General features: G+C 40.5%; 1 long non-coding RNA gene across 4 annotated transcripts in view; it reads left to right on the top strand.

The window, feature by feature from the left end:
- The first annotated feature begins 832 nt into the window (after positions 1-832).
- LOC138835911 (uncharacterized) overlaps positions 833-12,893 on the top strand; it is a 33,436-nt gene continuing 21,375 nt past the window's right edge. For 2 of the 4 annotated variants that reach the window (XR_011374794.1, XR_011374791.1), the window contains exons 1-4: positions 833-2,547; positions 4,395-4,516; positions 5,994-6,032; positions 12,739-12,823. This is a non-coding gene — a long non-coding RNA (uncharacterized lncRNA). Of the gene's footprint in view, positions 2,548-4,394; positions 4,517-5,993; positions 6,033-10,378; positions 10,495-12,738; positions 12,824-12,893 lie in introns of all 4 variants that reach the window. The other 2 variants (XR_011374793.1, XR_011374792.1) reach the window with 2 other exon arrangements.

Consider the following 12,893-nt stretch of genomic DNA (forward strand, 5'->3'; position numbering starts at 1 on the left):
GTCTGTCTGTCTGTCTGTCTGTCTGTCTGTCTGTCTGTCTGTCTATCTATCTATCTATCTATCTATCTATCTATCCATCTATCTATCTACAGGGAGTAGTTATTATTTTGCTCTATATTCTCAGAGATGTCAGTTCAAAATGGCAGGGAGGGCATGGCAAAGCAGAATCAATCATACGATGGCAACTAGAAAGCAGAAATAGCTAGTTTGTTTTTGGTTCTGATCATCGGTTTTGCTTGTGCTGGCTTTGGACTACAATTCTGCCTCTACTTTGTAAGCAGCTGTGATTATAGGCATACACTGTGTCTTTGGATTCTCTTTTTATTCTTTTCACTCTGTAGCCCGAGCATCCTTGAATGGATATGAATGTAGCTTAGGCTCGCCTCAGACTCACAATACTCATATCTTAGTCTCTAGAGTATTGGCATTATAGGCATGCACTACACTACAATATTTGGTTATACTTTAGCTTTATGCTTTATATTTTTTCTTAATTTTCATACTGAAAATTAAAACAGTGACTTTTCATAATGTGAACTTGTTCAGAATCTTTTTTTTTTTTTTTTTTTTTTGTCGGTCATGGGGCTTGAACTCTAGGCCTGGGCTTTGTCCCTCAGCTCTTCAGCTCAAGGCGAGCGCTCTACCACTTGAGGTACAGCGCCACTTCCGGTTTTCTCGTGGTTTATTGGAGATAGGAGTCTATCGGTCTTTCCTGCCTGGGCTGGCTTTGAACCGCGATCCTCAGATCTCGGCCTCCTGAGTAGCTAGGATTACAGGTGTGAGCCACCAGCGCCCAGCATTGTTCAGAATCTTTAAGAGACTGTATGCCCCTTCTAGGAAGATAACTATAGTCCTGACTTTTATCTTAGATTAATTTTGTTTGCTTTTATACTTTACATACTTATAGTACATTTTGTATCTAGCTTCTTCCACAACATTTTTGTATTATTTGACCATGTTGTATTTTGGATGTGGTATTCCATTTTGTCACTATGTTATATTTTATTTATCCCACAGTTGTTAAGCATTGAAATAGTTTCCGTGTTGTAGCTATCACAAATACGGCTGCTCTGAATATTTTTGTTTATGTCTTTTTTTTGGCCAATACTGGGGCTTGAACTCAGGGCCCAGGCACTGTCCCTGAGCTTCTTTTGCTCAAGGCTATCACTCTACCACTTGAGTCACAGTGCTATTTCCTGTTGTACTGAGGAATTGTTCTCAGGGATTCATGCATGCTAGGCAAGCACTGTACAATTAAGCTGTCTTCTGATGAACCACTACACATATGTAGCATAGTAGATACTGGCCAGTTTTCCAAAGAGGAGAACCTACTATGGTTCCACATGCGGTGTGTATTTATTTCCCTTGCTGTTCCACATTCTTCCCAGTACTTAGTATTGTAAGTCACTCTTAAAGAATTGAAACATATAAATGGTTGGGCACTGGTGGTTCATGCTTGTAAACCTAGCTCTTCAGGAAGTTGAGACCTGGGGTTGTGGTTCAAAGACAGCCCAGGCAGGAAAATCTGCAAGACTCTTCTCTCTAATGAACCAGCAAACAAAGTAGGAAGTGGAGCTGTTCCCCAAGTGGTAGAGTACTATCCTTGAGGAAAACAGCTCATAGACATCACCTAGGCCCTGAGTTTTAAGTCCCTGGACTGCCACAAACCCCCCACAATATATGCAAATGTATTTTCCCAGTATAGTAGTAATGACATTGATGTTGCTATCTAGGGAAAGGACATTATTAGCGGGGGTTTAGATGCCTTAGAATTCATTGGGAAGAAGACAATGGATGTAATAGCAGAACGGGATCCTGTATTTAAAATGACTAAGGGTTTGATGAACCGGAATTCTGCACTGTCTCAGGTACTGTTACCTTTACTGGTTTGATTGCTGTTTTCTGTTGTTTGTGTGTTTTTTTTTTTTTTAATTTGAATTTTTCCCTTTGTTACCTTGGGACTTTGTTAGTGTGTTTTCTTGTAAAGAATTATCAATGCATTATAAAATTAAGGCATTTTTTATGGGCTGGATTTTTTTTATGGGTTTGTCTAATGCTTAGACAAACAGCCAGCTCTTTTCTTTCTGCAGTCGCCTCTGTCAGTGCAGTACAAAATCCTGAGCACTGTCAAGATTACTTATTAGGTTACTGTTGAAACCACTTTTGGAAATGCATGTGGCTCCTTAGGTGCTGCTGTCTAGCATCAAATTTTGTTTAGCTTCTTTTTTATTTCTATGCAGCTCCTGATCCTTAGTGAATTTGACTTGCTGAATGAAGGGTAGTACTTTATACTAGAACTTATACTAGAACTTAGCTTTGCTTCTTTCCACTCTTAAAAACTTTCCCTTGAGCTCTTATTATTTGCTGCATCTATGCTTCCATCTCTTTTTAGGTTTTACAGTAAGAGGCCAAGGAAAAAGAAGAGCTAACACCTCCAATGAGGTAGCCATGGAAATAGACAAGAAAACTCATTGTGAGCTACCCTTTGATGAACTTCAAGAACATCTAGAAGTTCTGGCGATGCTTTCCCAAGAAAGTGAAATAAAGGTAATTCCAATCCCAAACTCCCAGCTGAAAAGAGTCTTCAAAGAAAAAACGTTGCATGGTTTCTTTTCACTTTGTATATTTGGAAGATGAAATGTGTCTCTGAAGGAGATGTGGGTTGCTGGAAATATTATAATAGAAGAAAAATATCCCCTACTGTTTAATTGTTAGAAATAGTGAATAAGTCAAATATTTCTCTTAAAATTATAGAAAAAGAACAGGGCTGGGAAGGTGGCTCAGCGGTAGAGCGCTTGCCTTGCATGCCTGAGGCCCTGGGTTCGATTCCTCAGCACCACATAAGCAAAAAGAAAAAGAACAGAGGTCTTAGTATAAGATATCCTTTTCTTTCACTTTAGTCTTTCATTTTCTGTTTTTTCTCCAGTGTCATGGGTTTTTAGGTGTCAAAAAGCCTGTTATAGCTGCTAATTTGTATATAATTTCCTGTTAGTTCATCTCCTCTGATAATCTAAGACAATCTCTTCTTCTTCTTCTTCTTCTTCTTCTTCTTCTTCTTCTTCTTCTTCTTCTTCTTCTTCTTCTTCTTCTTCTTCTTCTTCTTCTTCTTCTTCTTCTTCTTCTCCTTCTCCTTCTTCTCCTTCTTCTCCTTCTTCTCCTTCTCCTTCTTCTCCTTCTCCTTCTCCTTCTCCTTCTCCTCCTTCTCCTTCTCCTCCTTCTCCTTCTCCTTCTCCTTCTCCTTCTCCTTCTCCTTCTCCTTCTCCTTCTTCTTCTCCTTCTTCTTCTTCTCCTCCTTCTTCTCCTTCTCCTTCTTCTCCTTCTTCTCCTTCTTCTCCTTCTTCTCCTCCTTCTCCTTCTTCTTCTCCTTCTCCTTCTTCTCCTTCTTCTCCTTCTCCTCCTTCTCCTCCTTCTCCTCCTTCTCCTCCTTCTCCTCCTCCTCCTCCTCCTCCTCCTCCTCCTCCTCCTCCACCTCCTCCTCCTCCTCCTCCTCCTCCTCCTCCTCCTCCTTCTCCTTCTTCTCCCTCTCCTTCTTCTCCTTCTTCTCCTTCTTCTCCTTCTTCTTCGTTGGTCTTGGGGCTTATACTCTGGCCCTGAGTGCTGTGCCTCAGCTCTTCAGCCCAAGGCAGGCACTTACCACTTGAGCCACAGCAACACTTTCAGTATTTATTCTGGTGGTTTATTGGAGATAAGAGTTTCATGGCTTTTCCTGCCTGGGCTTCGAAGTCATGCTTAAGCACTGATAATTTTCATTTATCTTTTGGCCTATATTACTTTTGGAAATACAAATTCTGTCTAGTTTCCAATAATATCTACCCTTTAGTGTTACGGTTATTAAAAAAATTAGTTCTGGCTCTAATCCTAGCTCAGGAGGCTGAGATCTGAGGTTAATTGAAAGCCACACCAGACAGGTTATTTTTGATAAACAACTCAGAAAGCTGGAAGTAGTGCTGTAGCTCCAAGTGTATATCCGCTATCCTTGAGAACAAAGAGCCTCAGGGATAGCTCCCGGGTCAAGCTCCAGGATCTGAAAAAAAAAAAAATTACTACTGGGTACTGCAATCCTAGCTATTTAGGAGAATGAAATCTGATGATTATGGTGGGAAGCCAGCTCAGATAAGAGTGTCTGTGAGACTTTTATCTCCAATTAACCACCAAAAAGCTGGAAGTTGTGCTGTGGTTCAAATAATGCAGTGCTAGACTTGAGCACAAAAGCTACGCCCCCAGGCCTTGAGTTCAAGCCCTAGGACCAACACAACACACACACACACACACACACACACACACACACACACACACACACACACAGAGCTGTGCTGGCATGAGCTCTTCAGTCTTTTCTCCTTATGAGATTTTTTTCATTAATATTTACACAATATTTTATTATTTTCATTCAGGTGAAATCTTTCCTTAATTCTCTGAGTGGAGAAGAATTAGAGGCTCTAATATTTGAATTAGAACAACTCAGAAGCATTTTCCCTAGCAGAATTTTATGAGGAAGAGGAAGAAGAGAAAAAAGGTAATATGAAAATTCAGAATCGGAGTGGGAAGATGCAATGTATTTATTATTACTAGAGTATTTATTATTACTAGGGTATTTATTATTATTATTAATATTATTACTAGATTATTTATTATTACTAGAGTAATTTGTGTGTTTGTGTGTGTGCACGCACAATGCCTGTGCTGGTCCTGGGGCTTGAACTCAAGGTCTGCTTGCTGTCCCTGACCTTCTTTGCTTAAAGTTAGACCTTTAAGGACTTGAGCCACACCTCTACTTCCAGCTTATTTTTTGTGATTAGAGATAGGAGTCTCATGGAGTTTTCTTCCTAGGCTGGCTTCCAACTGTGATCCCGAGATCTCAGCTGCCTGAGTAGCAGTCTGACAAGGATAGCCACTGGCACCCTGCATCTCTCTCTTTTTTGCAGTGAGAATTTTCATGTAGAATTCTTTTTGCAACTTTCCCCCATCTAGGTGTTCAGACACGTCAGCCTCTTGCTTATGTCTTCTTTTTTTGTTCCCTGTCAGACTCCTCTTAGCATCCCTCATACTGATATTGTTCATACACCCCTGCCAGTGATTACAGAGTTTGTCCTCAGTTTGGCTGATGTTTCTTTATATCTCTGGATACTTCATCTGTGCCTTGTGACTTGTGGGATCCTTAATCCCATCTTGAATTGAGGCAGAAAAGGTGGTAGTACCTAAAACATGAGTGACAATCTTCCCCCTCCCTGCCTCCACAATTTAAAGCCTGTATCTCTTAGAAAATATGAATGTTGAAGCTGCTCATTTTTTATAGTAATTAGGTAATGTGGCAGTTAGTATAAAATGTAATTTCTGGACAAATGAATCTTAAGGTTGTTTTATTTTAACATTTAATTAGATATATTTCTAAGACATATTATCTGCTAATTGGCTATTTTAAGAAAGTGGAATCCAATGAATTCAGTTTTGTCTTATTTTTTTAAGCTGGTCCTAGGACTTGAACTCAGGGCTTGGATGTTGCCCTAAGCTTTTTTGCTCATGGGTAGTGCTCTACCACTTGAACCACTGCACCACTTCTGGCTTCTTCTGAATAGTTCATTGGAGATAAGAATCTCACAGACTTTTCTGCCTGGGCTGGCTTTGAACCATGATCCTTAGATCTTAATTTCCTGAGTAGCTAGGATTACAAGCATGAGCCACCAGTGCCTAGCCCATTTGTAGTGTTTAAATGAACTATTTACTTTGCCATGGAATGACATTTTCACTCTGAAGTATACAAGTGGTCATAGAGACTAGAATTTTATTTGGTGAACATTTCTTAAAAGTGAATGAAATGAGCCTTTACCACGAGAAAAGCAACGATGTATGAGTCATGATACACATTGAAACTAAGTTTCAATTTTGTAGAATGTATTTATTGCTCTGTTGAGCTTTGTAGCTTCCCAGTGCTGTTTACAGACTATGCTGATGAAATCTGTGTTGATAATAACAGCTATATTCATTGATTTCAGGACAGTTGGTCAGCATTTGGAAGATTTGTGTGACTCAGTGTGAGTATTTTCCCATTATTTAATGTGTGATGTTAGCAAATCATGTACAGGCAAAAGAAAAGAAAAGACTAACTGATTTTAATTTAATACATCCAAGCAGAAAATCTTATGGTATAGCTTCAGGCTCATTGCTATGTATCTCATTACAACTAAATTTTAAGAGATGACCACTAGTTGAGTTTTAGTGTAATATTAAGGAGTATGCCAGCATTAGCTTTATTGATAATCTGAGAAGGCAACTAAAATACTTCTTCCTTTTCTAACTAAGTGACTTTGTAAGGTAGATTTTCTGCATATACTTGAAACAACATAACCCAACAGACAGTATAAAAGCAGATGAGAGAATACAGGTGTCTTTCATTAGGCTAAAGGATGAAGAGATTTATTAAAGATGTAAAACAATGGGACTATTCTGCTGAAATTTTACCTTTTTTGGAAAATACAGTTTTTTTTCAATAAGTGTATATTAATAAGTAGTGTTTCTTTTCTTTCTTTTTTTTTCTTTTTGGTGAGTTGTATGGAGTAAACTTTGGGCTTGGGTGCTGACCCTCAGCTCTTTAGCTCAGTGCTAGTATCCTACCACTTGAGCCACAGCACCACTTACAACTTTTTCTGCTTATGTGGTGCTCAGTAATTGAACTCAAGGCCTCATGCATACAAGACACTCTACCACTAAGCCACCTTCCCATCCCCAGTGTTTTTGTTCTTAAGTTTACAAAACTACCATAAGCACTTGAGTTCTAAATTTTCTTTTGTTTGGGTTGTGAAACTAGGACTCAATACCTGATGCTTTGCTCATTAGCTGAGTTCTACTTTTTAACATATCTGTCTGTTTCTCTCGTGTGTGTGTGTGCGTGCACATGCAAATGCATGTGTATCCCCTATTTTTTATTTAATTTATTTATTTTTGTGCCAGTCCTGGGGCTTGAATTCAGCACTTAGGCATTGATCCTGAGCTGTAGTCTACCACTTGAGTTATAGTTTTACTTCTGGGTTTTTTTTGTTTTGTTTTGTTTTGTTTTCTAAGTAGTTTATTGGAGATAAGAATCTCATTGACTTTCCTGCTCCAGCTAGCTTTTAATAGCAATCTATAGATCTCAGTCTCCTGAGTGTGTAGCTAGGATTACTGGTGACAGCCACCAGTTCCTGGCTCTACTAACATTTTTTTTTGTCGGTTGTGGGGCCTAAACTCTGGGTCTGGGCACTGTCCCTCAGCTCTTCAGCTCAAGGCTAGCGCTCTATCACTTGAGCCACAGTGCCACCTCTGGCTTTTTCTACTTATGTGGTGCCGAGGAATCGAACCCAGGACCTCATGTATGCAAGGCAAGCACTCTACCACTGAGCCACCTTACCTTTTTAATTAGCTCTTTGGGAGCTCTCAAAATTTAAGAGTATTAAGAGGTCCTGAGACTAGCATGTTTGAGAGCTGCCAGATGAAAATTTTCCAAATATTAGTGCTTTTAAAGATGGCTCTCTGTTTACTTCTTTGAACTGTCAGTGTGCTTGCCACTGATATCTCTAAACCTCATTTGATTTTTTTTTTGTTGTTGTTGTTGGTTAATATTGTAAGGTCTGCTCCTGGATGGCGAGCAGACTCCACCCTCCTCACAGCAAAGTCTCCACCCAGTAACTGCATTACCTAGGCAACTGGAACACCTGGAAGAAGTCACATTTGCATCCACTGAGGTCATATCTGAATTTGATGTGGCCACACCTTTCTCTGCCCGTACCCTAGATAAGGCCTAGCCCAGGCCCAGACACTCTCTCTCTGCTCTCTCTCTGCTCTCTCTGCTCTTTTCTAGCTCTTTCCTCTCTCTTTCCTCTCTTTCCCAGCTCTCTCTCATTCCAAGGCCTTTCCCAGCCATGTGGAGTTCCAACCTTGCCTGGTCCCAGCAGGTCTACTATCCCTTACCTGAATAGCACGTGCATGGTGCTGTTCTTACTAGGCTATCTCTTTTTTTAAAACCTAACAAGTGAGATAAGTGTCCTATGGCTGTAACTACTCAGGAGGCTGAGATCTGAGGACCTCAGTTGGAAGCCAGCCCAGACAGAAAAGTCCTTGTGAGACTCTTATGTCCAATTAACCACTCAAAACCCAGAAGTGGTGCTATGGCACAAATGGTAGAGCACAAGGCTTGAGTACAAGAGGCCCAGGGACAGCACACAAGTCCTGAGTTCAAGCCCCACAACTGTCAAAAAATACAGAAAGGAAAAAAGTACTACCGGAAGCCAAGATGACTATCCAGACAGCTTGGTATTGGCATAAGAACAGACATCAGGACCAATGGAATAGAATTGAAATCCCAGAAATGAACCTACAGACCTATAGCCATCTAATCTTCGATAAGGAAGCTAAAACAATAGAATGGAAGAACGACAGCCTCTTCAGTAAATGGTGCTGGTAAAATTGGTTAACTACTTGTAGAAAACTAAAGCTAGATCCTTATATATCACCTTGCACCAGAATCAACTCCAAATGGGTCAAAGACCTCGAAGTCAAAGCAGACACTTTGAAAACATTACAGGATGGAATAGGAGAAACCCTAGGTCTCCTTGGCTCAGGCCGAAATTTTCTGAATAGAGACCCGGAAACACAACAAATCAAAGAAAGGTGGGACAAATGGGATTGCATGAAATTGCAGAGCTTCTGCATGGCAAAGGACATAGCTAGCAAGATCAATAGAAAGCCCACGGATTGGGAGAAGATCTTCACTAGCCATTGAACAGACAAGGGTCTCATATCTAAAATATACTTGGAACTCAAAAAATTAAATCCCCCAACAACAAATCTGCAAAGAAAAAACTGCCCAATAAACAAGTGGGCTAAAGACTTAAAGAGAAACTTCTCTGAAGAAGAAAGAAGGATGGCCAACAGACACATGAAGAAATGCTCAGCCTCCCTAGCCATAAAAGAATTGCAAACCAAAACAACATTGAGATACCACCTCACTCCAGTTAGAATGGCAAAAATCAAGAACTCTAACAACAACAGATGCTGGAGGGGATGTGGACAGAAAGGAACCTTACTTCATTGTTGGTGGGAATGTAAACTTGTTCAACCACTTTGGAAAGCAGTATGGAGGTTCCTCAAAAGACTTCAGATAGAACTCCCCTATGACCCAGCAATCCCATTTTTGGGCATTTACCCAAATGTTTACAAACAAGACCACACTAAAGCTACCAGCACAACTATGTTTATTGCAGCATTATTTACCATAGCTAAGATATGGAACCAACCCAGATGCCCCTCAGTAGATGAATGGATCAAGAAAATGTGGTATATATACACAATGGAATTCTATGCCTCCATCAGAAAGATGACATTGCCCCATTTGTTAGGAAATGGAAAAACGTGGAAAACATTATATTAAGTGAAGTAAGCCAGGCCCAAAGAAACATAGGTCCCATGGTTTCCCTTATTTGCAATATCTAGTATATATATATGAGTCAAGCGGAATAGGTCAGATAATGTGATGTTATGAAAATGAATCCTTAGATATGTATTTTAATGTTTTTTTCCTTTCATGCATTTGTTTCTAACGCATTTATAAGATTATCTCTTTGTAGCTTTGTATGTCCCTCCCCCACAGTATAACCCTGCTTTCACTATATTTGATGTCAGTATAACTTGTGTAGGAGATGGGAAAAAACAAGTCGTTTAAGGATACAGGTAGACCTGTTGCAACAATGAGAAGTACAAGTTGTCATGTGGAAAATGAGCTTTACAATGTTGGTGGGGGGGCAAGCCGGGAGGATTGGGTGGGCGGTTGCGGGGGGAGGCTGGGAAGGGATGTGTAATGTAAACAAAGAGGAGGCTGCAATGCTTGATAAGAAATGTACGCATTAACCTGCCCATGTAATTGTAACCCCTCTGTACAGTGTGCTCACAAAAAATAAAAATAAAATAAAAGAAAAAAAGAAAGAAAAAAAAAAGAAAGTTGAGAGCCAAGGTTCAAAGCCATCCTAGGCATGAAAATCAATGAGACGTTTTTCACCAATTAACCAGCAACAGGTAGGAAGCAGTAGAGCTCTACCCTTGAGTAAAACTCAAGTTTTAGCCCAGGAGCAGCATAAATGAAAAGAATTCTCATTTACTTTCCTGCCCAGGCTGGATTCAAACCACAAATGCTCAGATTTCAGCTATTTGAGGAGGTAGGATTATAGGTGTGAACCATATTTTTAAAATCTTGAATTGGCTCTAATATTTTTGTCCTTCTTTTCACTTAATTTATTATTCTTTTTCTCTTTTTCACAAGTTTGGGTCATCCAGCTTATTATTAGGGCTGGCCACTCTTTCTGGGTTTTTGTTTTGAAGTTTTTTTGTGGATTTTTGTCCCAACCTGCAGGATGTCAACGAGGGCGATGAACCTAAACGAGAAGGAATGAAGGGACAAGAGACATGAAGAATGACAGCAAGACAGGGATTCTGATCAAGCTGCAAATTTTTATTTTTCACACAGGGGTATTTATATGCTTGGAATAAGGAAGCTTTTAAATTGGCCATTAAGGAAGCTTTTTCATTGGCCATAGCAGCTGCAGGATGTTTGCGTAGGGCAGGGTGAAAGGGTGGTCATTAGCAGCTGCAGGATATTTGCATAAGGCAGGATGAAAGGGTCGGATTTCTGAGAGTGGTTCTGTAAACTCAGCCACAAGATGTTCCAGTGAGATAGTCAAGCCTATCTTCATGTTGAGAGACTCCTTTTGGCTCCCAACAGATTCTTTTTTTTTGAGCTTTTTATAGTACTTGAACTCCAGGCCTGGTCATTATTCCTAATTTTTTCTCAAGACTAGTAGGCTTCCCACCTCAAGACAGTTCAAATTGTGGCTCTTTATGTATTTTTCTTTCTTTCTGCATTTATTTTAGGTGATGCTCTTATGGCTTGTACTCAGGACTTGGGCATTTTTGCCGAGTTTTTGTTGTTGCTGTATTTTTTTTTCTTCATTGCTGGTCCAAGGGCTTGAACATAGGGCCTGAACTTTTGCTAGTCATAAAATCAGGGCAGAGCCACTGTGTCTGAGGTTTTTCCCTTTTCTTTCTCAAGACTAGCAGTCTCTATGGCTTGAGCCACAGATAAAGTTCTGGCTTTATTTATTTATTTATTTTCATTTTTGTTGCTAGGGCTTCAACTCATGACATGGCCACTCTTCTGAGGCTTGAAGTCAGGGCAGGGCCACTGTGAATGAAGCATTTTTTGTATTGTTTGTTCTCAAGGCTAGCATACTTTAACAGCTTGAGCAACAGCTGCATGAATGGCTTTGTTTATATAATGTTCTCTACCACCCCCACCAGGCAAAAGTTGTAAAGTTCATTTTTTGAAATAATTTCTTGTACATCTCATTGTTGCAATAGGTCTAGCTGTATCCCTATTTAAACAATTTGTTTTTTCCCTTCACCTTCACAAATTACGCCAACATCAAATACAGTGAAAATGGGGGAGTTATTTATTTATTTGGTTCTGGTCCTAGGGCTGGAACACAGGAAGTGGTGACTGTTCCTAAACCTGAAATCAGGGCAAGGTCACTGTGCTGGAGTCTCTCCCATGTCCTGAGCAAGGCTGGCAGGCTCTAAAACTTAAGCCACATTTTAACATCTGGCTTTGTAAAACAAATTTGGTGATTCATAAGGGATAAGTTTCTTATGGAGGAGCTGGGAAATGGCTCAGTGGTAAAGTGCTTGCCTTGAGCTGAAGAGCTAAGGGACACCATCCAGAGCTGGAGTTCAGGCCCCACAACCCATAAAACAGAAAAATGAAAAGAAAAAAAAAGCTGAGTGCCAGTGGCTTACGCCTGTAATCCTAGCTACTCAGGAGGGTGAGATCTGAGGATTGCAGTTCAAAGCCAGACTGGGAAGGAAAGTCCATGAGACAATTATCTCCACTAAATCACCAGAAAACCAGAAGTGGCCCTGTGGCTCAAGTGGTAGAGCACTAGCCTTGAGCTGAAGAGCTTAGGGACAGTGTGCAGGCCGAGTTCAAGCCCCATGACCAACCCCAAAAAAAGAAAGATTCTCATGGGAAGACAGGGACATTAGCCAGGCTCTAAAATCAGAGGATGGTGGTTCAAAGCCAGCCAGGGCAGGAAAGTTGTTGAGACTCTCATCTCCAATTAATCACCAAGAGCTTGGAAGTAGAATAGTTCTAGTCTTGTGCAAAACAGCACAAGTTCAGGCCCCAGGACTAGCACACATAAAACCAAGTGTCATGGAGCTTCCTGCCCATGTTGACTATGAACCACAATCCTAAAATTTCAGCTTCCACAGTAGCTAGGATTATAGGCATGAGCCACTACTTAAAAATATTTCATTGACTTCTCTCTTCTTCTTCTTCTTTGTGTGTGTGTGTGTGTGTGTATGTGTGTGTGTGTGTGTGTGTGTGTGTGTGTGTGTGTGTGTGTCCGTCCTGGTGCTGGTTCTAGACCCTTGAACTCTGGAGCCTAGCCACAGTCTCTGAATTTGTTTTTCTTTTATTTTTAATGCTGTTTCTAGGCTTTGTATTCAGGGCCTAGTCCTTGTCCCTGAGTCATTCTTTTGTTGCTGGTGGTGGTGGTCCTAGGGCTTGAACATAGGGCCTGGTCACTTCCTGGGTTTGAAACCAGGGCAGGGCCACTGTGTATGAGGGATTTTGTTGTTCATTTTCCCTCAAAGCAAGCAGTCTCTGTGGCTTGAGCCACACAGATCAACTTCTGGCTTCTTTTACTTTTTTGGCAGTTCATGGAAGATAAAAATCTCATAGAAGATAAGAGTACTGTATCAGCACCTGAAATCTGAGGATTGGGGTTGAAAGCCCAGGCAGGTAAGTCCATAAAACTTATCTCCATTTCATCCCCCAAAGAAAGGAAGTGGCAGAATGCTACCTTTAAGAA

Source organism: Dipodomys merriami, unplaced genomic scaffold (genome assembly GCF_024711535.1).
Source record: "Dipodomys merriami isolate MVZ:Mamm:240054 unplaced genomic scaffold, mDipMer1.0.p SCAF_2402, whole genome shotgun sequence".
Classification (NCBI taxonomy): domain Eukaryota; kingdom Metazoa; phylum Chordata; class Mammalia; order Rodentia; family Heteromyidae; genus Dipodomys; species Dipodomys merriami.